At 39.1% G+C, this 25,404-nt stretch overlaps 1 long non-coding RNA gene across 1 annotated transcript; it reads right to left on the bottom strand.

Annotated features, from left to right (window-relative positions):
- Positions 1-417: 417 nt before the first annotated feature.
- LOC121900941 lies at positions 418-24,932 on the bottom strand. The gene is made up of 5 exons (XR_006097146.1): positions 24,771-24,932; positions 23,680-23,847; positions 22,668-22,737; positions 1,650-1,833; positions 418-531 (listed from the first exon to the last, which is right to left on the bottom strand). It is a non-coding gene; the product is annotated as an uncharacterized LOC121900941 (long non-coding RNA).
- Positions 24,933-25,404: the final 472 nt, after the last annotated feature.

Here is a 25,404-nt window from a genome sequence, read left to right as displayed (position 1 = left end):
CATACGTGTATAATGGGAGTAAATTAAAAAAAAAAAAAAAATTGAGTTATTGTAGTTTTAAAATTTTTTCCATATATTGTCATGTATGAAAAGACCCAAAATGTACACTTTAAGTGGACTACTTTATTACTATAATCAAATTATTTAAACAGCATTTATATAGGAATGATTCTGTCCCTAGTTTTTTATTCCATATAAGCATTTTCCACTGTAGTGTCTTTCAGCTTCTTCTTTTTGTTGCCAGCCATCAACTTTACTTTCAGCGCTCTCATAGTGTTGTTTTAGGCCACAACAGGCAGATGTTTTCAGCAAAAAAGCTGTAAGAATCCACTGTACACTACCTGCTCTACTACCTAGAAGCATTTAGCAGCTAAAGAGCCAGATATTTCCCTCAGGAGTTGGTGGAGACCAAAAACAGAGATAAAAGGACAGTGAATTTTGGACTTACATTCAGCAAGTGGCCAGAAACATAGTTGTGTGTCCTTGTTTCCAGTCTTTATGCTAAGCTAAGTGCACCAGCTCAGCTTCACACTGTATGGAGAGATATGAAAGTGACATTGATCTACTCATCTAACTCTTGGCAAGAAAGAAAATAAGCGTATTCCCCTAAATTAGTTACTTATTTTCTGGTAGTATTTTTTCTTTCTGCTTGGATAATTTTTGTAATAATATTCAATAAAGAAATTTTTAAAAAAAAGAAAAAAGGTGAGTGAGTTGAAAAATGACAGAAATTATCAGTAAAATGAAATTATTTTCCTTCATGATGGGCATGTTGCACACTTATGGAAATCAACATGAATTTGGTGAATCTGGGCCAGTGAGAGATGACATCAGTTGACTTTACAACACAAACATGTCTGAGGGCATCCACCCTTCATCACCAATGTTCTTGGTGGATGGAGGTAATTCAATTATGTCCCAGCACGTTTGTGTTTGTTTATCCATATCACTGTGAAGCCTGATTTAACTCTCCTGAGATATCACACGGGATCAGCAGATGTTGCGTAGACCTCTGTGACCCCATAAGTTCCACAGTCGTGATCTGTGTGTGTGCACTGGCTTGCTGAGGCGTAGCAACACTGGCAGCTTCTTTTTCCCCTGCTTAGCCCGTGAGTAATGCTCAGACCAGAGCGCGGGGGCTGGGCCATGAGGGTTCATTAACTCAGCTGAAGCCTGATGAGCTGGAAAACTCCTAACCTTCAATGTTTAAGCCCAGCAAAAAATACAGAGATGACTAGAATTTCACCCAGCATGGCAAATGGCCTTCTTTCACTCTTGACCACTGATAAACAGATAATACAACAAATAAAGGAGCATTGTCCTTCAGAGCATCTGCATGAGGTCTGTAGTTTGAATATATGCAAAGCCCCCAATTAGGTTACCTGACAGATTGAGAATATATCACAGATAATAGTATGAAGGGAAACACTTCTTTGTACAAATATTCCATAGAAAAAAGTCATATAAATGAATATCTCGGACCAGTCACAGCCATTCTCATAGTTTTTTAGTTACTTTAACTTTAAGTTAACTTTTGCATTTCAGTTGAACTCCACTTAATTCTTTCAGACAGTTTAGTGCATCTCAGGACCACTGTATGCTGTCTTGAGTTGACAATGATGTGGCGTGGGAGAGCTGCACATACTGACCGCAAGCTGACCACAGTGTTTACTGCCCAGAGGATCCACTTCCAGATGACTGCAGACAACTGTTTCACTTGACCTTGGCTGTTATGACCAGCAGTCTGAGACCTGACCTGTCAGGTACGGTTCACAGGGATTTTTTAGGTCAACGATGGGAATTTCAGGAGAGTCTGTTTGGTGCCTGGTGAGTCTGAAAGTGATATTACACACATAAATCAGTGTGACACGCAGCTGTCATTTCTCAAAAGATAAAAGGTTCAAGGCTGTGACCCTCTCCGTTCTGAGACAAAGTTTCACATGAATGACTTGTGGTTCATAAGCTTTCATTTGGGGTTAAGATATGGCATTTAAAAGTTAAGCTGAGGGCAACTAGTAGTAAACATGCTTTAAAAGTAGTGACTAGGGAAAATAAAAGTATTTTAAAAGTGTATTTTGTTTTACAGAATAGTTTGACATTTTGGACTCACTTTCTTGGCAAGAATTTGTCTGTGCATTGACTATACAGCCAAAGCCAGCAAAGGGTTAGCTAAGCTTAGCATTAAGACTGAAAACAGTGGGAATGAGCAAGCCTGACTCTATTCAAAGTTCAAAAATCCTTCTATGGTTAGGTTGTGGCAACCTGACAAGACTCCAGAAGTCACTACTTCCAGCCAGCAGGGAAGTCCCCATAAACCCAAAGGTGAAGCAGTAAACTTAGCTTAGAATAAAGACTGAAAGTGGTGCCATGCCATTGGTCCGATGGCCCACTATTCCAAAACCCCAATAGTTCGAAAAACTTCCCATTGGACCAAAAGCCCATTAGTCTGATGGCTTGTTATCCAGGAAACAAAAGCCCAAAGCTCCAAAGGCCCATTGCTCTGAAAATACACACTCTCCCTGGAGTTTTTTGCCCTTAATATCTTAGTGTATTTTGGCGTGCAAGTGATCATTTTAACCCAAACCATGATCTTTCCCTAACCCTAATCAAGTGGTTTTTGTGCCTAAACCTAACCAAACATTAACCACAGTGTTGTCACACCATAAAGCATAATAATTTTTTAACAAGCACATCAAATTACAGTAAGACATTAAAGGCAAAAGACGACAGAGGTAGCCTGATCAGACTCCTAACCATAAATAATGGCAGTGCATCATTATTGGTTATCAGACACTGATGTTTATTACCTGACAAACCAGACTTTTTATATATTACTGAGGTCTTCTGCTAACTTCAGCGTCATGTTTCACTCAGTAGAACTCTGACTTAATAAATCAGCCGTAATAAAAATGTGTAAACTGCATTGTTAAACGCATAATATGTAATTTCTGCTGCTTGGGGTCTCTCAATCAAAACAATAACAAAAGACAGAGTGTGATGACGGTGTGAAGTAGTGTGGGATCATTGTTAAACAACCAACTTCTCTGGAATAGGATTACTACAGTGTTCATCATTCAGGATGTTTTTACCGGGAGCCCAATTACCTGCAGAGGTCTCCTCCTCTCTAGAACAAACAGATCTGGTGATTAAAACAGGTAAAAACACTGAATAAAGCAGTTTCACATTGAAAATCAGTGTTTCTCTGATGCTTTTAAGTGGAGACAGGACGTCCGGTGGGGGCTGCGAACCGAGCTGCGGTTAACATTTGCTCAGCTTGTTTCTCTGATAACTTAAGATTCAGATGTTCAGAAGGTTTTTACCATGAGCCAAATTATCCATAGAGGTCTCCTCCTCTCCAAAACAAACATACACGGGAAATAAAACTGTGAAAATAGTGAGTAAAGCAGTTTCACGTTAAAAGTCAGTGTTTTTCTGACGCTGTTCAGTGGAAAGAGGACAGCCGGGAGGGTAAGCTAGCCAAACTCCTACTAACGTTTGCTCAGCTTGTTTCTGTGATAACTTCAGATCCAGACATCCAATGACTAAAATCCTTCATCCGGTTAAAAGATACAGTTAAAAACAACCAAGATCTAAAAGGTTTATCCTAACAATGTGAATAAAAGTCGATTTTTGATGGTTCCTGGCGGGCAACAATTTATCTTATATGCATATACTCTTTGGTAGAGGCCATTGTAGCAGACAACCACAACAATGACACATGCATCTTGTGCGCATATACTCTTTGGTAGAGGGGTATGACTCAATTGACAGGCGACCAAATGAAAAGGACCATAACCTTGATTAAAATTACTGATTTGAACATGTTTGATTGAAACATTTGGGATACAGTACACAACTCAACAAAATAGATAACATAGGTCTGGTTGTTTTTAGACATTTTGATGCCAAATAGTTACATATTATAGCTTTAAGGCAGACCAGCATTATTTGGGAAACATCACGTTCATTCACTTTACATGGAGCTAAAATTAATACCGAATTATGTTAAATGAGTCTGTTTATGAAATCATAAATTATCTTTTAGAAGGAATAGAAGTTTACCAGGAAGCTCGGCTCTGTTAAATTTAACATTTCACAGAAAAACTGTTAAAGTTAAATATCAGCCGAAATGTAAAAATCTTTCTTTGGGAGTCATAAAAAGTCATACATAATGATTCTGGCGGAGGATCTGTGTAACATTGAACCCAGATCTGTTAAATTGAGCAATATGTCTGGAAAGTAGTAAGGTCGGCAGTCACCGAACTCCAACAATTCCAGTGTGTATTTTCGGAGCAATAGGCCTTTGGAGCAGTGGGCGTCTGTTTTTGGGATAATTATCCATCAGACTATGGGCTTTCGGTCCAGTGGGCAGTCCCCCTAGAAGCAGGGGGAAACAGCTAGTCTGGCTCTGTTCAAAGTTCAAAAATATGCGCACCTCTAAAGCTCACTAATGAATCACATTATATCTCTCTTTTTTAAATCCATACACAAACAGAAATGTTAAAACCACAAGTTGGAGCTTTTGTAACTGTTTTTTACATGAAGTCCTCCGAATTAAACTACCAAAGACATTGTTTGACCATGTGCACTCCTGAACGACACATAGGAGCATTTTCTAATCTGGTGCCCCTATAGGCACTAATAGGCAGGACAAGATCTTTTGTCTGTACTTTCCAAAACCGGGATTAAGGTTAGGGGATGATCGTAGTTATGTTTTTTAACATAACAACCAACTGGGTTGGAAACAGGAAACGAAAAATGGTCTCTTGTAGCAAAATCCACTCTTGGGTTATAGCCTCCATCCACCCCTCCTCCTCCAAATGAGGAAATTTGTTGAAAATATGTATACATCATCTTAATTGCACCAATGCTCCAGGTCATAATTACGACGGCTGCTGGTATCTGTCACTCAAATGTAACTGCAGGTCGTTTTGGGGCGACTGATATTACCTATTGGGTCATTTTTCTTGGGAGGACAGTCTTGTTTTTTGGCAACCATTGGCCAGGTGCAGTGACATCCTGGAGGCTTGTTGTCACCTGTATGCCGCAGCATTATGTTGCACCAACTGTTTGGTACCTATTGCTGTTTTCTGCTGTTTCCCTGTTTTCAGTCTTAATGCTAGAGAAAACACAATGCGCAGAGAATGGGATGAATGGGTTTTCAGTAGGGGCCCCAGACAAATTTTTGCCCTGAGCAGGTTAATTTGGCCATGGGTGGCACTGGTGTAGACCACAATCCCCTCCAAACAGTGCATGGTTACTGCACAATACAAAGTGATTTTTACACAGTAAAATCTCACAGCGCAAAAGTGCAGTATTGTTCAAAAGAAGTTGAATCAGTGTCACAGCAGACAATGAGATAGATAAGGGTATTTTAAATTGTTTACATAATTTCTGAGGCTGAAACCTAGCTACAGTTAAGTATGCAAAGTTAAAAAAGTAAAAGTGGGCTTTGCAGACTTTAGTAGTGTAAGATTGTGTAAATACCACTTGGGTAATAATAGATAGCAAGATGAACAAGCAGTTCAAACAAGCCTTTCCCCCAAAATTCATTCCCTATACCCCACATTGAAGCATGCAAAGCGTTTTCCCACATGGTCCTAAACCTCAAGTGAACCTCATGAGTCCAGTTATGGTGGTAATATCACACAGGGCTAAGAGCTGTATGAGTGTGCTAAAGCCAACCTTACATTCAGTTGAGTCCAGAGAGAGAGAGATAATCCAGCCACTAAGTGGCAGTGTTGTTCCAGTGATGATACAACACCAGCAGAGCATGGAGAAGGGGACCATAGGGAGCAGATTCATGTTTTACATGTGTGATTACAACATGTTTAACATGTATTAACTCACCAGCCAACCTTTTCTTATTAGCCAACAACCTTACAGTGATATAGTACATATAAGCTATCATCCCAGCCTACAATACACTGAATGCATTCATGTCAGCATGCCTGTGCTCTCTTTCTTCGCTCTCTTGCCATCCTGATTCTGTCTCATCTTTCTCACATCACCTCTGACTGTAAAACAGACAAGCCCTCCTGGCAGATGTCATTACCAATCCAAACTGTTTCCCTGTGACATACCGTGTCACTCTGGACACACTGACTGCTCCCACTTGGCCCATCCATGCAGCATCAACCACCGATCGGATATCATACAATTCATCAGAAATTGTAATGTTTTTGACTCATCTGAGTAGCACTTTAGCCTTGAGCTCAGAGTGAGACTGGCACTGAAAAGTAGCCAGAAAATGACTGCTTTGATATGTGGTACTAACGGGAGGATGAAAGCCAGATTGGAGCTGATGAATTAAGGGTGGCAAGTAACACATTTATTCTTAACTGCTGCCTTTGAGCAAGGCAGTATATTTTCGGCTTTGTCGATGTCCTGCCCATGCTCATTTGATATTACATAACCTCTTAACTGGAAAAGTGTTTTTAGACTGTCATCTCTAAAACCATCAGCAATCTACTTCAGCAATTTTTCTTCCCTTTACTCATCTTACAACAGAAACGTGAAACTTTGACAAGACTTCTGAGGTTTGAAGGTTATTACATCATAGGAGTTTCACTCAAGGTGAGTAATATTACCAGGGTTTCCTGGAAACATATGACCTCTGTCATAGTGATGACTGGAAGGATGAAGGCATCAGGCTGCTGAGGTTTTGCTCATAAACGCACTGCTGCTCCGGTGCTACAACAGCACTGATTTCCCGTTTGGTAACTTATAGCCTTACATGTGCTGACCTGTCACTAACTGACTGTCACTGGGAAACTTACATACACAGTCACTCCTGGAAATGCCTGCTATGCAAAGTGCCAACGCTTTCTTTAAGCATCAGCAACATTTCACCTTAATTTGATGTCAAAGTAAAACTCCAGTTGAAGGCCAAAATGAGCCATAATTTACGCTGCTTAGTTCCCTGTGTTTCTGGAGTGCCTGAGGTGAAACAACCATTCAGGAATTCATACAAACAATGCTCCACCTCTACTTAGTAGAAGTTCACAGATTTGTCATGCAATGCCTGTAGGAATACAGTGCATTTTCTGCTCTGCTGCAAAATCGCTTTCTGCTCCACTGACATTCTCTTGCCCGTTTGTTGGGGCAGTGCACAGCCTCATGTGATTTATTGAGCCTGATTGCAAGACGAGCAGTAATTCCCTGCTTCCCTGCCATCATTAACAGTGTGTAATGCTGAAACATCCTTGCCTAATTTTTATTGTTCATCTCCTTCATTTCTAGCTGAATAAATGGGTTTTCTGCACAGCTCATGCAGAGTAGCTTCAACATATGCCGCTCTAGGCTCGTGCTCTGTTTAGTTGACAAACTTTTGTGTGCAATTGCGGAACATTAAACCAGTAAGGTGCATGTGAGGATGACGCCTCTGGTACGGCACTATCATATCATCGCCCACAGTGTCACATCTAACAGAGGAGAAGGCAGCAAACACTTCCTTTTCAAGTGATTTCTTTTGGAATGAAAGGCAATATGAGAGAGAAACCCGAAAAATGAGGAGGAATTACAACAAGGTAGCCACGCAGGCACCGGGACTTGGAAATGATGAAACAGAAGCCCACTTTAGAACAGAGAGCCCTACAAATCTTACAAGTCCCCAGTTTATCAAAGCCAATCCAGGAGGCAAAGACCCCCCTTCCCAGTCATTTCATGCCCTCACGCAGCTTCTCGTCTCCACAGGGAGGTGAAGTTTGAAACCAGATAAATAGTTCACCCCATTTACCAGCAAGTCGAACACCTTGATTTCCCCCGAATATTTGTTCAGTGTAGCTGTGTGACATTTCATCCAGTATTTGAGCCTTTGCTTGTTTGTAAAAAGGGGTGCGCAATGGCTACTAAAAATAGCTCCATTGACCCACTTTTTCGATAGGACTCACTGGTATTGTTGAAAAGGATAGATCACATCACACAAGACCTTTAATAGAACCATAGTCATCCTCTTTTCAGTATGATCTTGAGGTCGCGATAACATCATCCACAACATGCTCCTCTTTTATTTAACTACTCAGCAAGGTCTGTCTCTGGTTTCGCTCAATTTGTTGTGAAGGCCATGCATCGCTGTGGTTTCTCCACTGTCAACGATCTGTTTCAACATGGAAAGGGCTGCCTTGGAAAGTACTTATTACTATCAGCAGCTACCATCAGGCTATAACTGTGCATTGCCTTAATAAGACATCTTTATTGTCCGTCTTTTATCTTTTATTGGTATATAGTGAGCTCCAGGCTCCAGACAGGTGAACTAAGGGATCCTTAGCATTGATTCCCTGTTGCCAGGGGGTACATGAGAAGACTGAGGTAGCTAATTAAAAAATAGAAATGATATATATTCACATATTTGTGTTTAGGGGGAGAATTCCATCCAAATACAGCCATCCCAATTAGTTTGATATCGATCTTTAGGCTATTGTAAATGTATTGCTGAATGTATGAATGTATGAATGATCAGTAAGCTGCCAACAATTAGCCAAAATTAAAGGATAAACAGTTAAAATATTATTTACAAGTAATGTAAAAATTGGTTGAAAACAGATAAAATAGCTAAAAATAATGGATGAAAGATCCACTTTGAAATACAATGAAATGAATACATTTTGAACATGATGGGTGGTGTTGATGGAGTAAAGCTCATCTGATAAGGATGTGGGGTACGTCAGACAGAAAAGGATGGGAACCACTGAGTTACAGGGACCCGTAGGGACATGTGTGAACTGTTTGGTTGACTAGCTTTGTGGCTGAGAAAGGTCCGAAGCAGTGGAGGGTAGTGAATGGCTGCTATCCAGAATGGTCTGCTGATTTTTTCTCTTTTGTGGTTTACTGAGAAGTCTTTGAACTCTTTTCAGGGTGGAGTGTAAAATCAGAAGCAGCCAAAGGTACCTTACAGAATCTTCCAAAAAAAATCAAGGCAGGAGGGCGAAACTAAGGCAAACAAATCCTACATTTGAAGATTACTGAAATCATGGATGCCCACATCTTTTATGCTGCACGATATACATGCTAAATCCACATCACTATCTACACATGAGGGATGAATGGCTCTGCAATAGTAAAGACATTCTGAACTAAACATTTTCTGCAAAGTGAGCTGCAAGTCATCTAATGGAAGCGATGATAAGTGTAAAATCCTGGACAACTCCCCCGACACCCTCTTGTAGATGTGAATCCAGACAGTGCGCTCTGAAGTGCTGCACTTTCATGAGAGAAAAAAGAGGCCTGCTCCTATGGCAACAGAAAATCAGTTAAATGAAGACAAACAGGAGGCCTCTGAACCTCCACCTACGCACCCACTAAAAAACACAACCTCCTTTCACAAATCCATCAATGTGGTAACTTTGTAGACTCGCTGAATGCTAATGGCTCATAGCATGCACCGCTTAAATAGGTCACGACTGGGAATAATTGTATTAACTGCTGTAAATAGAAATAAACAGGGAAGGTGAAGAACAGTAATGGCTTGTCGGGATCTATTCATAGGCTTTCTCAGAAAATGGCGGGGAAGTCTTGAGGGAGGTACTCGGTGTCACAATTTGGCTTCTTGTAAAAACTGCCATCTTCTTAAGAAAGCCAATTATGAGCATAGAGATGTGAAAGCAAAAGAAAAAGTGTCCTTAAGACTAGAAGTTTAAACCTGATAACATTCTTCAGAAAATGAACTTCAATGGTGTTCACTCATATCTGAATAACACAGATAATATGACTTTGGAGCTCTTCTACTTTACATCTCTGACCGATTGTACAGAGTGCATTAAACAGTGATTCAGAGGTCTGTAATTCAGAGGAGGATATGAACTAAAAGACTACTGCAGAAAGTTACTTTGTCTCAGTAGTCTAGTCCACTGTCTCCTTCTGTTGCTGGATCTTCCCAACAGTGTTTGAATGTCATGACTACTCCTGAGACACAATGCCAAGAACAAGCTGTTCTCTGAGCGGCCCACAAATATGTGCAGTGGGGGCTTTTGCTGTGAAAACAGCAGGAAGTTGATCAATGCTTCAATCGGCCAAAAGTGAATCCAGCTGGTCAGATGCTCACACATAAAACATGTTTGCACAAATGCTCTTAAGCAATATCATTATATCCAGAATCGATCTATGTGTTCTTCCACAGCGTCAGATGAACCCTAGTAGCAGTTGACTCTTATTTCCTAGTTTCATCTCAAACAAATCTCTTTACCCCTCTGTCTTGGAAGCTACATTTACTCGACAGCACATTCGTAATGTAAGCTTCTCTACTCTCTCGGGCTGGCGAAAGCAAGGTATTCTTAAATGTTTGAACAGATGGCTCCCAAGAAGTCTGGAGGTAAAAATAAAAACATGTGCGTGAGGCTTGAGAGCTCAGAATGCCATCTATTCTTCATCCCTTATCTCCTCTGGGATCCCGGCCTGGGGGCTGGTGGTTTTGGAAGCGCATGCACACTTGGCCAAAAACAACAGCCAAATGGTAATATATAATTTTGAGCTTTCCTACAATATGAAAGCATTCCACTGTGAGCAGTGTTGTTAATGCAAAATCCTGTCTTAAAAACCTAAATTGTATTCTGAATGCCTACACTGCACACCTTTAAATCCCACAATATAAACTGAAAATATTGTTCATTCTTTCATTCATTGAAATGCATCAGCTAATGATCATGTACAGTATAGTTGTAAAACTACATCAGATTTGTTCATTTGCTTAAATGTGACTTTGCTGAATCATTATTACCAATATTAACAGTCTCACCCTGGATTTATCTAAAAAAAATGTCAAAAATTATGTTGACCAATTAATTTCTATACACAATAGAATAACAATAAATTTATCATATTGACAACTGTCTATAAAAAATGAGTGTTGCAATGTTCATCTTGCCTAAAATAAAGCTAGCAGTATTACCTTCACCATTAATGGATATTTTAAGTGATGATAGAGTGGTAGAAAGAGTTTTAAACAAGACTAACCATGGTAGCAACACAGTGGTGCTTTGAGCTAATGCTAACAGGCTCACAATAACAATACTAACACTATCTTAGTTTAGGGTGTTAGCATGCTAACATTTGCTAATTAACACCATGGACTGTATATAAAGATCAACTAAAAATGTGTTTGTCTGTGTTTAGTGCTAATCATAGACTCTATCTTTGTATAGAGTCTATGATTAGCACTAAACACGGAGTGCAGCTGAGGCAGATGTTAATGTAGTGTAGTAGTTAGTGTGGTTAGTTTTTTTCTAGTATTTGGTTATAAACCACATAACTGAACATAACATACATATAATTAAATATAAAATATATACATATATTTAAAATATTTCCTGATTATGGTCCTAGATGAAAAGTCCGGGGATCACCAAAGGGTTCATCCTCTGAGCATCATGGATACCTGTGCTGGATTTTCATGGCAATCCATCCAGGAGATGAGATATTTCAGTCTGGATCGAAGTGGTGAACCAACCTACTGACATACAGACAGACAACATGACATCCATCCATCCTGAAAATTATTACAGACTTTTTAAAAATTTTTTCATTTACATCATTCTGTTAAGTCAGCCCTCAGAAACAAAACTTGTAAAAAAAAAAAAAAAAAAAGTTTACTATAAACATGCAACATGTCAAAACTGATTTTTTGATAATAACCTCCTGGAAGGAAGCCACCTGAAAAGGTTCTGGCTCTGAAAACTGCACTGCCCCCTGGGGATTTGGTTTGGGCCTAACATACTTCACCCGAGTGGTAGAGAGAGCTCAGTCAAGTTGAGTCATGTACATCCAATTTTCCAACAAGATATCAAACCTTAAATGTGCTCTACCAAATGGTTGAAAAAGAAATTAAAGGGTTAAATATCTAATTCATGCATGAAGATAACAAATCCTTTCATACTGTGTAACATTAAACAGCAATTCTGTAGTAATTCTGTGAATTTTGAGTTCCTCGCAGGTCTGTCTGTCTGTCGCCTCTGCAGCATCACCACAGGGCTGTAGAGACATTACTAACTGTGCTCAAGGACTCAGTTTTTCTCTTCCTCGTATCCTAAATCACCAAACTGCCCAAACTCTGCCCTGGAGAAAAACATTTGACAGAAACAAAACATAGATCTCTCCAGTTTTTCAATGTATGCCTGGGGAACATGCAAGATGAAGACACAGTGTGAAGGGTGACATGTATAAAACATGAGCAGATTGGGAGAGCAAGGTGAGCACTGAGCACTGCGGGGGAGAACAGTCTAAATAGAGAGTGTATGTCTGATTTATGACCCCCTGACCTTTTAACCTGAAGATTTTAAGCTCCCATAGTAAATTTCAAATAATATAAAAGATGTCAGTTGGCTTGCACCCGCCTCATCCATTTTTTCTTTGCTTCCTTCTCCTCGAAGAAGATACTGTACATTAGTTCATACAGTATGACTTCAACAAGACAGAGGAGAGTACCCTCCATTCACACAGCAGAGCCACTTTATTCACAGCGTGTACATACATCTTGTCTTCACAGATAAAGAAGTCTGTGTTCTATGGGTATAGTGGGAAAGTTTTTTTTTTTAAAAAGTAGATGTAAATATGCAATAACATGTGAAAGCTGTGTAGGGATGGATTTTCCCATTAACTGTTTCTGAAAGCAAGAACACAACATTATCTGCATTGTTGGAATCCCACGTCAAGTCTTTGCTACTCAAAGGGTATGAGACAAGAGAGCTGACAGCTACACAGGAAAACACATTACTATTTCAGCTGGTGTTGCTGCTTCCGTGCTGCTCTGCAACGATTTTGAGTCATCCCTTACTCCTGCTCTTAATTGTTAATGATTTCTTCAAATGCGAGCGGGTATCACTCACACTTTCACTCGGAAGGTGCCACATTCCAAGATGTAAATCCGAGGTTAATCCACGAATTAGTTTTCCACTGGCGGTGTGCGTGGATATTGTGAGAATGGGAGCGTGCCAGGAGCATGAGAGTGTGCTGTCTACCATGCAAACCTGAGCCACAGACTAGATCTTCAAAATTACTTTGATCATGTAGTTCTGAATCATTTACAACTGAGATGGAGAGCATGCGAGACACGCGTGGCCAGTGAGCAATGAGAAGGCTAATGCTAAAAACACAGAAAGCATGGCTGTCCTCACAAGGGCTTATTAAAATTTAAGAAGTGATGGGGGAGGGGAGGGCTTCTAATCAGACACACAGACTAGAACTCGAACTACTGACCAATCTGGAGAAGTGAATGAATATTTTAAAAATGCCATTAGTGGTAGTAAACCTGTGCGGTACAACACAAAAATAGATTACTCTGTACGACATAGTCTTAAAACCTGTATTAATTGATTTAACTGGAAACTTGAGAATAGCACAATGTGAAGGAAACACGACAATGATATACAGTATTATCACATCATAAAGTTTATATGGCGACCACGTGGGGAAACTGTTTTACACATCCAATAAACACCAAGCAACATTAGCATGAATTTTGAGTCATTTTCTGGCCGCCTGATTTATCTGGTCTCCACCAACTCCTTGTGGGAAATATCTGGCTCTTTAGCTGCTAAATGCTACACTATGTTCACCACCTAGTTGCTAACTTTGTTTTCCTGCTGTTTGGCGCTAGCGTACAGCAGCTTCATCAAAGACACTGTTCCAAAACATTTAAGTTTCAGGCTGTAAAACCAGGACACAGACCTAAAAGACGCTAAAATGCTGTGTAGCTGAGGTTAACTTCAGAGTCTGGTGATAACTCTCTGTGGGTTCTTCACAACAAGCGAGCGACCTTTTGCATTACATGCAGTTATTTGATCCATTGTTAATATAAAAATATCGATTAGTGCAGTTTTAAAGGAGGAGGCTGATGATTGTCTATATTTTTCTTATTGTCAACAAATCTCATGTACAGAGCCAAACCAACAATGAAGATCTACTTAAAAGTGTGTGTGTATCCAAAGCCTGATATAGTATTCCTCTGTGCCGTAGATCTCCATTGTTGTCCAAAACTACTAAAAACACGTTAATGAGCCACACCGCTCCACTGGGTGAAATATTCCTTCAACATGAAGATTACAGCCACGTTAGATTGTTAGAAACGGCTCTAAAGAATAACAGCAATCACATTTTCAGTCTCCGGAGAGTAGTGAAGGTGCAGGAATGTGGTTTCATTTTACAGAGCTCTGCTAGCTCGTTGTACTAAATATTACAACCTCTCGACTTTGTCCTTTGAGAAATTAGCAATGTAGTACAAGGTCAAGAGTTGCAATTTTTGCACAGGCTCCCATATCCTTTAAAGGAATAGTACTTAAAATGTTCCTGTCTTACTTGTATGAGAAGATAGGTTTAGCTTAGCTTGGCAAAAATACTGCTAGCAGGGGAAAACTACTGGCCTCTAACAACTATTGAAGGCTTTTCAAAAACTCTATTGCTTTCGACTGAAATGTTGTATCTTGTTTATTTAGCATGCTAACACAACACTGTAGTTGTAAGAGCATTCACTGAAAAATTTGAGCTAATTACAACCACTGAGTGCAGTGACTTTAAGAAGCACTTCAGACGTCCTGTGATCATTCTGGGGTTGTAGGCTCTGCACAATGTTTGAACTGAACAAACAAAATCCAGGTGATTCTTCAAAGAAACTGTGAATAGCTTGCTAATTAACAAGGTACAACATATGCAGCAAATAAGCCAATTTTGAAGCTATTTGAAGGCTTTGAAACCGGCAAGAAACTGATCATATATAAATCCTAGTAAAAAGAAAAGCTGAGAATTTTATAATGTTGTCTTGCCCAAAACTTTTAAGAAAAAGAGATAAAATACAGTGTAAAAACTTATGCTAACATGTGCAATCTCTTAACACACAGAGAAATTCAGATGATTAAGTTCATTGTGCATTCCTTCACAAAAGATCACTCAAACCTCAAAGACTGACATTTTGAAAAGTGAACAGATTTATGGAAAGCTGTTATAAGGGATTAACAGATGGGATCAATACAAAGAGTCGAGCTATTGATATTAGCCACAGATGTCAGTTTATTATACACTTTCTATCAGCTTCACATGGCTCTTGCTAACATGTGGAAGGTGTCTTATAATTCAAAGAACACTTGGACACCTATCAGCTGGCGACAACACCTTCTTCACTGTAATTAGCTTGAATAAGGACAGTCAAAGAAGGACGGGTTGCTAGGAGACTGTTGCAGAAAGAGCTCAAGGAAGGCATTAATGCTGACCTTTAGCAGAGGACAAGGTAAGAAAATGAAAATTATGTATCACATTGTTCATGCCATGTATCAGGGATCTTAAAAAAATAAGTAACATCATAGAAATTGGTCATTTAATTTTTTGCAAAAAAAAAAAACACTCCTCAATTCACAAATGATGAATAAAGGAAGCAGATCCAAGAAAAACATAAACCAAAGTCATTGCAGTAGGTTACTGTTTGGTACATTGGATGTTTGAATCACTGTTTCCATGACTCATGTTATAAACAACGCTTCACACTGCGGCTCTAACATACAAGTGTTGACATTAGTGCATTGTCTTTCAGTTACTGATGCTGAAAGCTGGTATGACTTTTAAAATGCACACCAGACGCACTGACCACTGCTGCCGACCACAGAAACAGCATCATATTTGAAATAGCAGGAGAGTTTCCATCACCATCCACCAGTGGGCCTTTTAACTAAGCTGTGTGCAGATGAATCACTCATGTGCTGAGACCCACAGAGTGAAAATCTGGTCATATACAGTAAGAGCGTATTCAAATTAGGTCACTTATCTGTCTCAGCAATATGCACTGATGTGAGAAGCACACACCTCTGTGAGAGCGAGCGCCACAGGGTTGCCTGGCGGAATCGCTGTGTTCATGTGAGAAGAAGGAAGTAAACTTTCCTTCACACTCTCAGATGGATTTCTCAATGGGCTGATAGAGAACAAGACAAGGCAGATTTAGATTTTAAGACAGTAGTGGTGCAACTGTGAGGGTGTCAGGTTGCTACTTTGCTGGCAAGTGGTCTAAATATCTCACACCTATATTCAGGTGATTGATGTTGGGCTAAAGCATTCACAGTCATTTTGCTAGCATTAATTCTCAAACTCAACCCTGTGTTATCATAGAATTCTCTCGCTTCCAGGAATCTGTCCGATAAAACACCAAAACTTGGTCACAGCTTCTTGGCCGGAGTACACAAAGAAACTGAGATGCTGGACACATTTTCATCAAATGAACCGATGCCAAAATTAAGTATGTAAGTATGTAGGAGCTGCTTTATGAATGAGGGTATCGTCAGCCTCCAACCTGGAGAATCTCCTGGCTGGTAGGTGAAGCAGCTGATGATATCATGTGAATTAGAGGAGCCATGTGGCTGTTTACACTGTCTACAGGCTAACAGGAGTTTAGCAGCAACAAGGACTGCAGAGCAGGGAACTGGCCATTCCAAACAGGGAAGTGAAATGGGAAAAATCCCCTGAAAAAGAATTCATGATAGTTAATTGACTAAAGACTTGGATGAATGCACGGCATCATGAACTCATGAGGGTTGTTAGAGTAACTTCGATAACATGGTCATATCATGTTTTGTTCATAAAAAACTGGTCTTAATTAATGAACCACGACTAAAATATTGCTGTTTTCAGGTAAATAACTTATATCTGTAAAAAAAAAAAAAAAAAAAAAAAAAAAGTTGCCATATTTTATCAGGAACAAAATTTTTTTATTACTATTAATCCAAAATATTTTATCAATCTGCTAATTCTGAATGTTTTTACAACAGTCCACAGAGCATTATCTAAAAATGTTTTTGCTGTCAGTTTTCTATTGACAGCAACAATAAATGAAGACATTAGACATGGGATCAAATGAGGGCTAAAAAAAAGTTGTGACAGGCCTAAAATAAAACAAATTTATGATAATGGGGAAAAAGTCAGAAAGAGTAAATAATCATCACAAAAGAACTTACAATTACTTGATGAGAATTAATTATTTCATATTGAAAAATAATAGTTTACGAATGTAACCTAAAAGACAATTATTTAAGGGATAATTAAACTATTAATGAAGGTGTTTCTTGCATTGTATGCAATTACACTTTGCATTGTGCCAAATATGAGGTCAGAGCATTAACTAATAGTCAGAGAATAGAGATTGTAATATGTCATACATAACTACATATTATTACATTATTCCTTTATTCATTACTGATCACTTAAAGCCTATATTGCACACAAACTGTATTCATAATAAACTATTCACGGACTGTACAATGAGGCTGCCAAACTGTGTGCGATCAAGTGATCTACAGCTGACAATGTGGAGCTTCAGCCTGTCATTCAGAGCAGACTCAACATGATATTTTCTGTGTTTGAGAGAGTGATGAATTTGTCTATCAAAGCCCCGGGAGCACATCTAACAGCCTTTTTACAGAAGAGTCGTTCATTCACAGCACAGCTACTACAAACAGCCTTGGAGACATAATCAATAATGTTGATTACACCATAAAACACAGAGGAATGAGGAAAAAAAAAGAAAACAGTCTCATGCCTTACAAACCTCAAAAGAAACAAAGACACCATTCATATTAAAATTGCTTTTTTGCTTGATTTATTTCTTCTATGCTTCATTTTTTGGTTTGCTTAAAAAGACAAGATTATTATTCAATGACATGATACAACATTCTTATTATAATTTACAGTACTATAAAAATAAGCATGTTGTATCAGCCACTGATTGAGTCCTTCATGGTTGTTACTGCTATTTTATCACACTCAGTCTTCACTGGAAATGCTAGATATTTTTCTGCAGCTCTAGCAAAAGAAGACACTCGGCAAAAAAAATAAAAAGGAAAAGCGTAAAATTTATATTTTAAATTTTAGATAGAAGCTGTTTTCTGTGGTAGTAGCATTGTGCCGATGCCTTTTCACTTAATCCACTCTGTGAAGTGAATGGACTCGGTCATGATAGTACACACAACCTATGACATTCAGCTGTTTACACACAAATGTTGGAGTGGTAATCCACAAAATCCCCCCCAAATCCCCTTAATCACAGCTGGTTGATCCTGAACAAAACACAGTTCGTCTAAATCACTCAGGAGCGTTTCATAAGCTGGAGACCTCAGCCTGAGTGAGCTGAGGGAAGACGCAAGGAAATGGTTAGAGCAGGTTAATGAAACGGCTTAACACTGTTTTTAACTGTCATGAGGAATCATCAGTGTACTGTAGCGCTGCATCCATACAAAGACGGATTATTAAATTACCATGTGTTGCCCTTAATTGTATTTTTGTTCTGTAAGTTATGCTGTTAAACAAAGTGATGATGGAGGATACATGTGGATTAACACATTGGGTAAAAGTAAGCGGGATTAATTAAGGAACACTGTAAACTTGTTGGTCTAGATGCCAGTTTACAGCAACAGAAGGGCTTGTTGGATGGTTGACAATCTGACATTCACCCCCACTTTTGCAGCAACTGGCCAGTTAAGGTAAGAAATCAGGCAGGGTTTGAACTCCTCTCCCCAGTTTTTTTTTATTTCTTTACACAGCTACTTCTGTCACTTTTCATGTGTACAGACAAATGCAAAACTATGAATACCTTCCAGCAAAGACTGTCTGAAAGTGTGCACTGTTATTCCCATATTTAAACAGTTATCATGTCTTGCCCCTTTACGGCTGGCTTTTCACCCCGGCTTTGAGTGTGGCTGTTCGGAACAGCTATGAACATTTTTGCCTTCTGACTTAGTCAGATGACATGTTGTATAAATATATTCTTTTCAAGCATACCCCAGCCCAAAGAGTCTACAGCCCCGCTAGAAGTTCTGAGGTTGTACTTAAATGCCAGCATGCTAAACATGCTTAATGACAAGGCTAACATGCTAATGTTTAGCAAGTATAATCTTTACCAGTTCACCATCTTAGTTTAACTAATTACAACTAAACAAAAAGTACAACTGAAGTTGATTAAATTTGTCTTAGGTTTTGTAATATTGGTATTGGTAAGTATTTGTCACATTAAAATTTTGACCTGATGATGATGATGCTGGTGTTAGATGAAAAGTCAAAAGGTTGTTGCAATTAATCCTGTAGGGAACATGATTATATCTATCAAATTTCAATGCAATCCCTTGAATAGTTGTTGAGACAAAACTATACAATATATACTACATCGCCAATTTCAGTATGAATCATGCTCTGGCCATGAATGTGCCAGATTTACTGGCAATCCATCCAATAGTGGTTGATAATTCAATCTGGACCAAAGTGATAGACTGACTCCCTAGAGCCATGGGGCTAGTGTATCTAAAAACTACACCAATTGGCCATAACATTAAAACCACCTGCCTAATACTGTGTCGGTCCCCCTCGTGCCACCAAAACAGCTCTGACCCGTCGATGCATAGACTCCAAAAGACCTCTGAAGGTGTTCTCTGGTATCTGGCACCAAGATGTTAGCAGCAGATCCTTTAAGTCCTGTAAGCTGAGAGGTGTGGCCTCCATGGATCAGACTTTTTTTTCCAGCACATCCCACAGATGCTTGATTGGATTGAGATCTGTGGAATTTGGAGGCCAAGGCAACACCTTGAACTCTTTGTTATGTTCCTCAAACCATTCCTGAACGATTTTCGCAGTGTAGCAGGGCATATTATCCTGCTGAAAGAGGCCACTGGCATCAGGGAATACCATTGCCATGAAGGGGTGTACTTGGTCTGTAACAATGTTTATGGAGGTGGTACATGTCAAAGTAACATCCACATGAATGCCAGGACCCAAGGTTTCCCAGCAGAACATTGCTCAGAGCATCACACTGCCTCCGCCGGCTTGCCCTCTACCCATAGTGCATCCTGGTGCCATCTCTTCCCCAGGTAAACAATGCATAGGCACCTGGCCGTCCACCTTGGGCACCCATGACCCTGTCATAGGTTCACCGGTTGTCCTTCCTTGGACTACTTTTGGTAGGTACTGACCACTGCATACTGGGAAGACCCCACAAGACCTGCCGTTTTGGAGATACTCTGACCCAGTCATCTAGCCATCACAATTTGGCCCTTGTCAAAGTCATTCAGATCCTTACACTTGCCCATTTTCCTGCTTCCAAAACATCAACTTCAAGAACTGACTGTTCACTTGCTGCCAAATATATCCCACCCCTTGACAGGTGCCATTTTAACAAGATAATCAATGTTATTCACTTTGCCTGTCAGTGGTTTTAATGTTTTGGCTGATTTGTGTATATAATTAAGGCAAAGTGAAAATTTGTTGGTATATGTTTTGCATCCAACCAAGGAAAATAACTAAATACACAGTTTGTCACCAGACTGTAGTAGGAACACATTACACAAGGCTGTAACAATACCATAGAAAGAAAGCTTTGAAAACAGCATTCGAACTTTATGACAGAGCAGAGGTGCAGAAGTTCAAGCATCTGAAGTCTCTTCTCCAGTAATTCAAGCCAAACAGGCGGAGTTGGATGAGTTTGGAGTGTCTGAGCAAAACAGTGATGGGGGGGGAGGGGCGACAAGTTTGATCTGAATAATTTATCACTGATGTTTCCACTGCCTTTGTTCTAGGTCCAAAGGATCCGGGTTTTAAGTTTTAATAGCATTTGTGGCTGGACTTATTATGTGTGATCAAATAATTCTCAGTCCTGGGATTAAAAAATAAGTATCCTTTCCGCCTTTTTTTTTTTTTTTTTTTTAGCAATGTAAGTTATTGAGGCCACATGGGTATAGCCTATCTCTCTCTACCCTTCACCCTCTGATTTCAATATTGCAAAACATACAGATGTGTCTTGGGTATTTCAGTGACTCGTCAAAGCTGTTCAATCATTCATTGATTTAAACATTTACTTTGGTAAAAGTTCACAATATTAAGCCTTACTGGAAACAATAGATGGATCCAGTAGGCAGTAAGTTACACTTGTTAATTCTTAATCTGTCTCTGTAATCATCTTGCAAGACTCCTTTGTTAAATGCTGCGTGGTGAAAGGAATACGTCCAAGCAAGATATACTAATCCACCCTTCATGCACTGCAATGCAATCTTCATGCACAGTCTTACTAAGGATTTAAAAGTACTTGTATAATGTACTTTTAAACCCATTTAGATGCAAAACTTAGAATGGCTGCTTTCAATTATAGGACCTCCTCTGTAGGGAAAAAAAAAAACGGAAATGAAAACACTTGATCTCAATTTTCTTATTTCCAGAGCTGACTTGAGCTTTGGCATCATTGCGAAGGGTCAGTTTACATCAATAAACATGAGTTCTTAACATGCTGCTCTGTGAAGAAAAGCAACAATTTGTAATACAGCCTACTGTACTTGAAATTACTGCAGTGTGGAGAGGCTGATGACCAAGTCTGAAGTATCAGTTCAGGTATCACTGAGCAGAATATTAAAGCATCTATTGATTACATTAATGATTTTAACCAGGACCACTTGTACCCCAGAGGGTACTTCTGCAGTAGGCAGGGGGTACTTGGAAAGATTGTGGAGTAGCTCAGCTAAACGGAAAAAAAACTGAAATTCCCATCCAAATCAGTGTGATGCTGATGTTTAGCAAATTTACTGTACAATAACAGTAAGCTACCAAGTAAGCTACCAGCTAGGCTAACTGCACAGTACACACCTTCCACCAACCTGAGTAAACAGTTGAAATAACTAGCTTAAAGTTATGGGAAAATGGTTGACAGATCCATGCTGCCACTCCTATAGGTAGTAGTAGTAGAAATGCAAACTTAACCAAACTGACCTAAACATTGACAATTCAACTGTATTAAAAATAGCAATAACCACATTTTCTAGTGTTATTTAACATCCATTAAACAATAAATTGAAACATCTGGAACATGACAGGTGGTACTGATGAAGGGATACTTGAGTTCATCTGGTAGGGATGTGGGGGTACGTCAGATAAAAAAGTTTAGGACCTACTCAGGACCAGAATCTTTTTCCCACATGAAATTGCTCTTGTTTGCACTCTGTTGTAACAAGTTCTTATTTCTGAGCATAGAAAGCAGTTTGGTTCACATGGAAACACCTGGCTCTATACCTATTAAAATGTTATCTGTGGAGGTTCAGGTATAATTGGTACTACTCAACAATCCCGCCAACTGTCAAGGAAACAAGAAAGTGGTACTCATTTTGCACCCACTGTTCTAGCATTCAGATATATCCTCCGTTGGCTTAATCAGTCGGCCTGCTTTAGTGTGAGAATGAAAGTTCACACTGAAACACAAGGTTTTGCATTAAATCCACAGACGACTCTCTGCCTCTTACCCTTAGGTCAAGAGGTGACAGCTCAAAGAGCGCCTTAAATCATGAGAACTGCTTTACCTTTCAGTGGAGCTGGAGAGATGCACCTACACTAAGTCCGTAAAGTCTGTGGATTTATCCGGATCTGAACGCTTCCCCTGTGTTGCATATAAATCAGCCATCATTCGGTTCGACTCGTTGGGTTCTGTGTGAGCCTGACAGTCAGACTGTGGCAAGTGGGGTGAGGGTGAGTGATGGTTGGGATGTGGAGAGAGGCAAAGGGCAACAAGCAGCATGTTGTTGCCTTTAAAGTGTTAAAACATATACACCGTGAAATAAACAAATTCATACATCTGATGTCAACTTTGACTTTAAAGTAATACTAACAGAAAACCCCGAACCCATAATCTCATACCCACAGTCACAATCAATAAGTTTAAACAAGATTTCAAGACCAACCTTCTCTGGTGCTGTTTAGTGTAATGTTCCTTGGCAGACAAATAAAGGAGAGGTCTGATTTTTTTCCAGCCTGTAAAGTTAAAAACTGGTGAGTTGCAACACAGAGTATCATGGGTTACAAGAACAACTAAGATAAAAATAAAAGTCAGTTTCATGGAGACAAGAAAAACATAACTGGGTATGAACAATAACAATACATCTAATATATATTATATTATATTATTATATAACCAAAGCTACACAATCAAAGGCCTCATAGTTTTAATGCACATTTTAACGAGATGAGATGACTAAAAGCTGTCCCTGATGAGTATCATTTTGCAAGATCTATTATTAAAAAAACAAACCTCTGGAACAAAACATAATATCTTGCAGGCAGATTTTGAGCAGTACACTAGATGTCATCCAACAGGACAAAGAATAGCCATACTAGGATGTCTGTAGCATTGTTAGACATGGTGGTTTTGGAGCTAAAATGTAACATTTACCATATCTTAGTTAAGCACATTAGCATACCAATTAGCACTGAACACATACAAAGTGTTGGGCTTGATTGCCAGACAAGAATATCAATGTTGGATGATTCTGCAAAACCCTGGGATTATGTCCAATGTCGTCATTTTTCAATTTCTGTTTTTTTCTACGATAGTTGTTATGGTTTAGGTTAGAAAGATTGTGGTTATTGGGAATAAACTATGGTTAAGTTAGTGTTCGGCGACTAAAACAATTGGTTAACGTTAGAGAAAGATCATTGCTAAAGCTAACGTTAACGTTCTGTGCAGGTCTGTGATGGGACAAGAACACATTTTATGACAATTCATCTGATGTTTGTCGAAATAGTTCAGTCTGAAATAGTTCAGTGGTGGAACGACCTGCCATTCCTAGCTATGCAACTAGCAAATCTTATGTAGTCCAACACAGACTATTCAGTGAGTAACTTTGCCATCCAACAGTTACTGTACCGATGAAAGTATGTGTAAAATGTGGTTTTTATTTATTTATTTATTCTTACCGTATTGTTGTTTCAAGATAGCTGACAGTAGCTGTATTTAACAGCAGATGTGTCTTTAGCTTTACAACATTCCCTGTGAATGCTTGGCCTCTCTTGGCCCACTGCTGGGTTATTAGTGCTAGATGCCAGAGGAGACGAGATCCAAACAGCGTCGGTTGGATGAAAGAGCTAACAGTGGGAATACAGAGAAAGAAGGCTCCAACATTAACAAAATGACTGCAATCTGAAAGAGAAAAATGGATTGAACTGTTGTTTATGCTGGACTCGGCCCATTGTCTCCTCTTTTGTGTGTGTGGGAGTATGTGAATGAAATAACAATATGGGGATAGATTTCTTTGTGTGCGCTGTAAAACTGTAACTTAGTGACTGATACTGGAGCGTCTCTAATGGAGCTCAGTTATGAAAGGACGCCCTTTGGCAAAGAACAGCAATTCAAAGAAACGTTATCAGTGGAGTCTCTTGTGTCCAATGAGGGAAGCTGATTTTGTTTTATTTCATGACAAATCTTTGGAAGGATGTATTGATAGTTTGCTCTCAAAACAAATGGAGTGCAGTAATTAGCGTTACTACAGAACCATGCTGTTTTATCCAGCTGAACCAAAGCCTTTGGTATGGCTGGCAGTTTAACAAGTGTTAACAGCACATATACACGCCCCGTATTAAATCAATTACCATTCATTTATTAATCTCTGTCAGACAGTAGATAGCAGAGTCTGCTCCAAGTCTTTCTGTGATAAGTTACAGCGTGTCACCACGTCCGCTATGGTTGCAGCTGGCTCTTATGTAAATGATGATCATATTTCAGTTGTACAAGCTAACCTACAGTATGTATCAGCACTTCCTCAACACTTTAGTGTTTGGACAGTAGCTCTGATGAATGATAACAGAACATACAGTTTTTGTGATCAGCTTAATACCATGTAGCTGTGCTGCTGCAATTCGTACACATCCCAACCACAGTCAGTAGTCTAACTGTTACCTGCATTTCAAAATATTATCTCAAGCATTTCGGTTCATCTCTACAAGCTCAGCCTGTGTCTCTGACAGACTGGGTTATTATCTTGAGATTTAAGCAAGTTACAGCTTCTCACCACTTTTCTGAGTGTGATTGTCTGGTGCTGAGTCTCTCCCAAAATCACATTCCTTAGCAGACAAGAAATTTCACCTGAAAACAAAACTTCTGCAGTAATTCTGCAAGCAATCATTGAAGCATGTGTATTTCTTCATAAGGTTTAAAAGTTCAGGGTGCATAAAGTTCCACAGCAAGATGAAGTTTATTCTAGAGAGCTTGAAAATTTGTCCAAAAATGTTGATCTCAACTTGCAATTTGGTTACGTTTCTAATTTGTAGCCTACACGGTCAAAAGTAGAGGTAACACATTATAATAACAATCACTAGTAAGTCATTTATGAGACATTAGTTAATGATGAGCTCATCATGAAAAAAACATTAATATATCTTTGTTAAATTATTAATTAATATGATGTTAACATATCACAAATATGTTTTAAGTCATCTATGTCAAATATACTTTGAATAATTAGCATCAACATGATTCATATTTAACAAACATCATGATGTTAACATTCAATTGTTTCTTCATGTTTGATAACCAATTCTTGCAATTTAAATTTAAACATTGTTTAAACTTTAACATGGAAACCAACAGACAGTATAAATAAAAGCGGAGATCAACAATTTCTGAGTTCAGTCGGATGAACAGAC

Source organism: Thunnus maccoyii, chromosome 7 (genome assembly GCF_910596095.1).
Source record: "Thunnus maccoyii chromosome 7, fThuMac1.1, whole genome shotgun sequence".
NCBI classification, from domain to species: Eukaryota; Metazoa; Chordata; class Actinopteri; order Scombriformes; family Scombridae; genus Thunnus; species Thunnus maccoyii.
The sequence above is the reverse complement of the archived record's forward strand: the minus strand, read 5'-3'. Positions and strand labels throughout refer to the sequence as shown.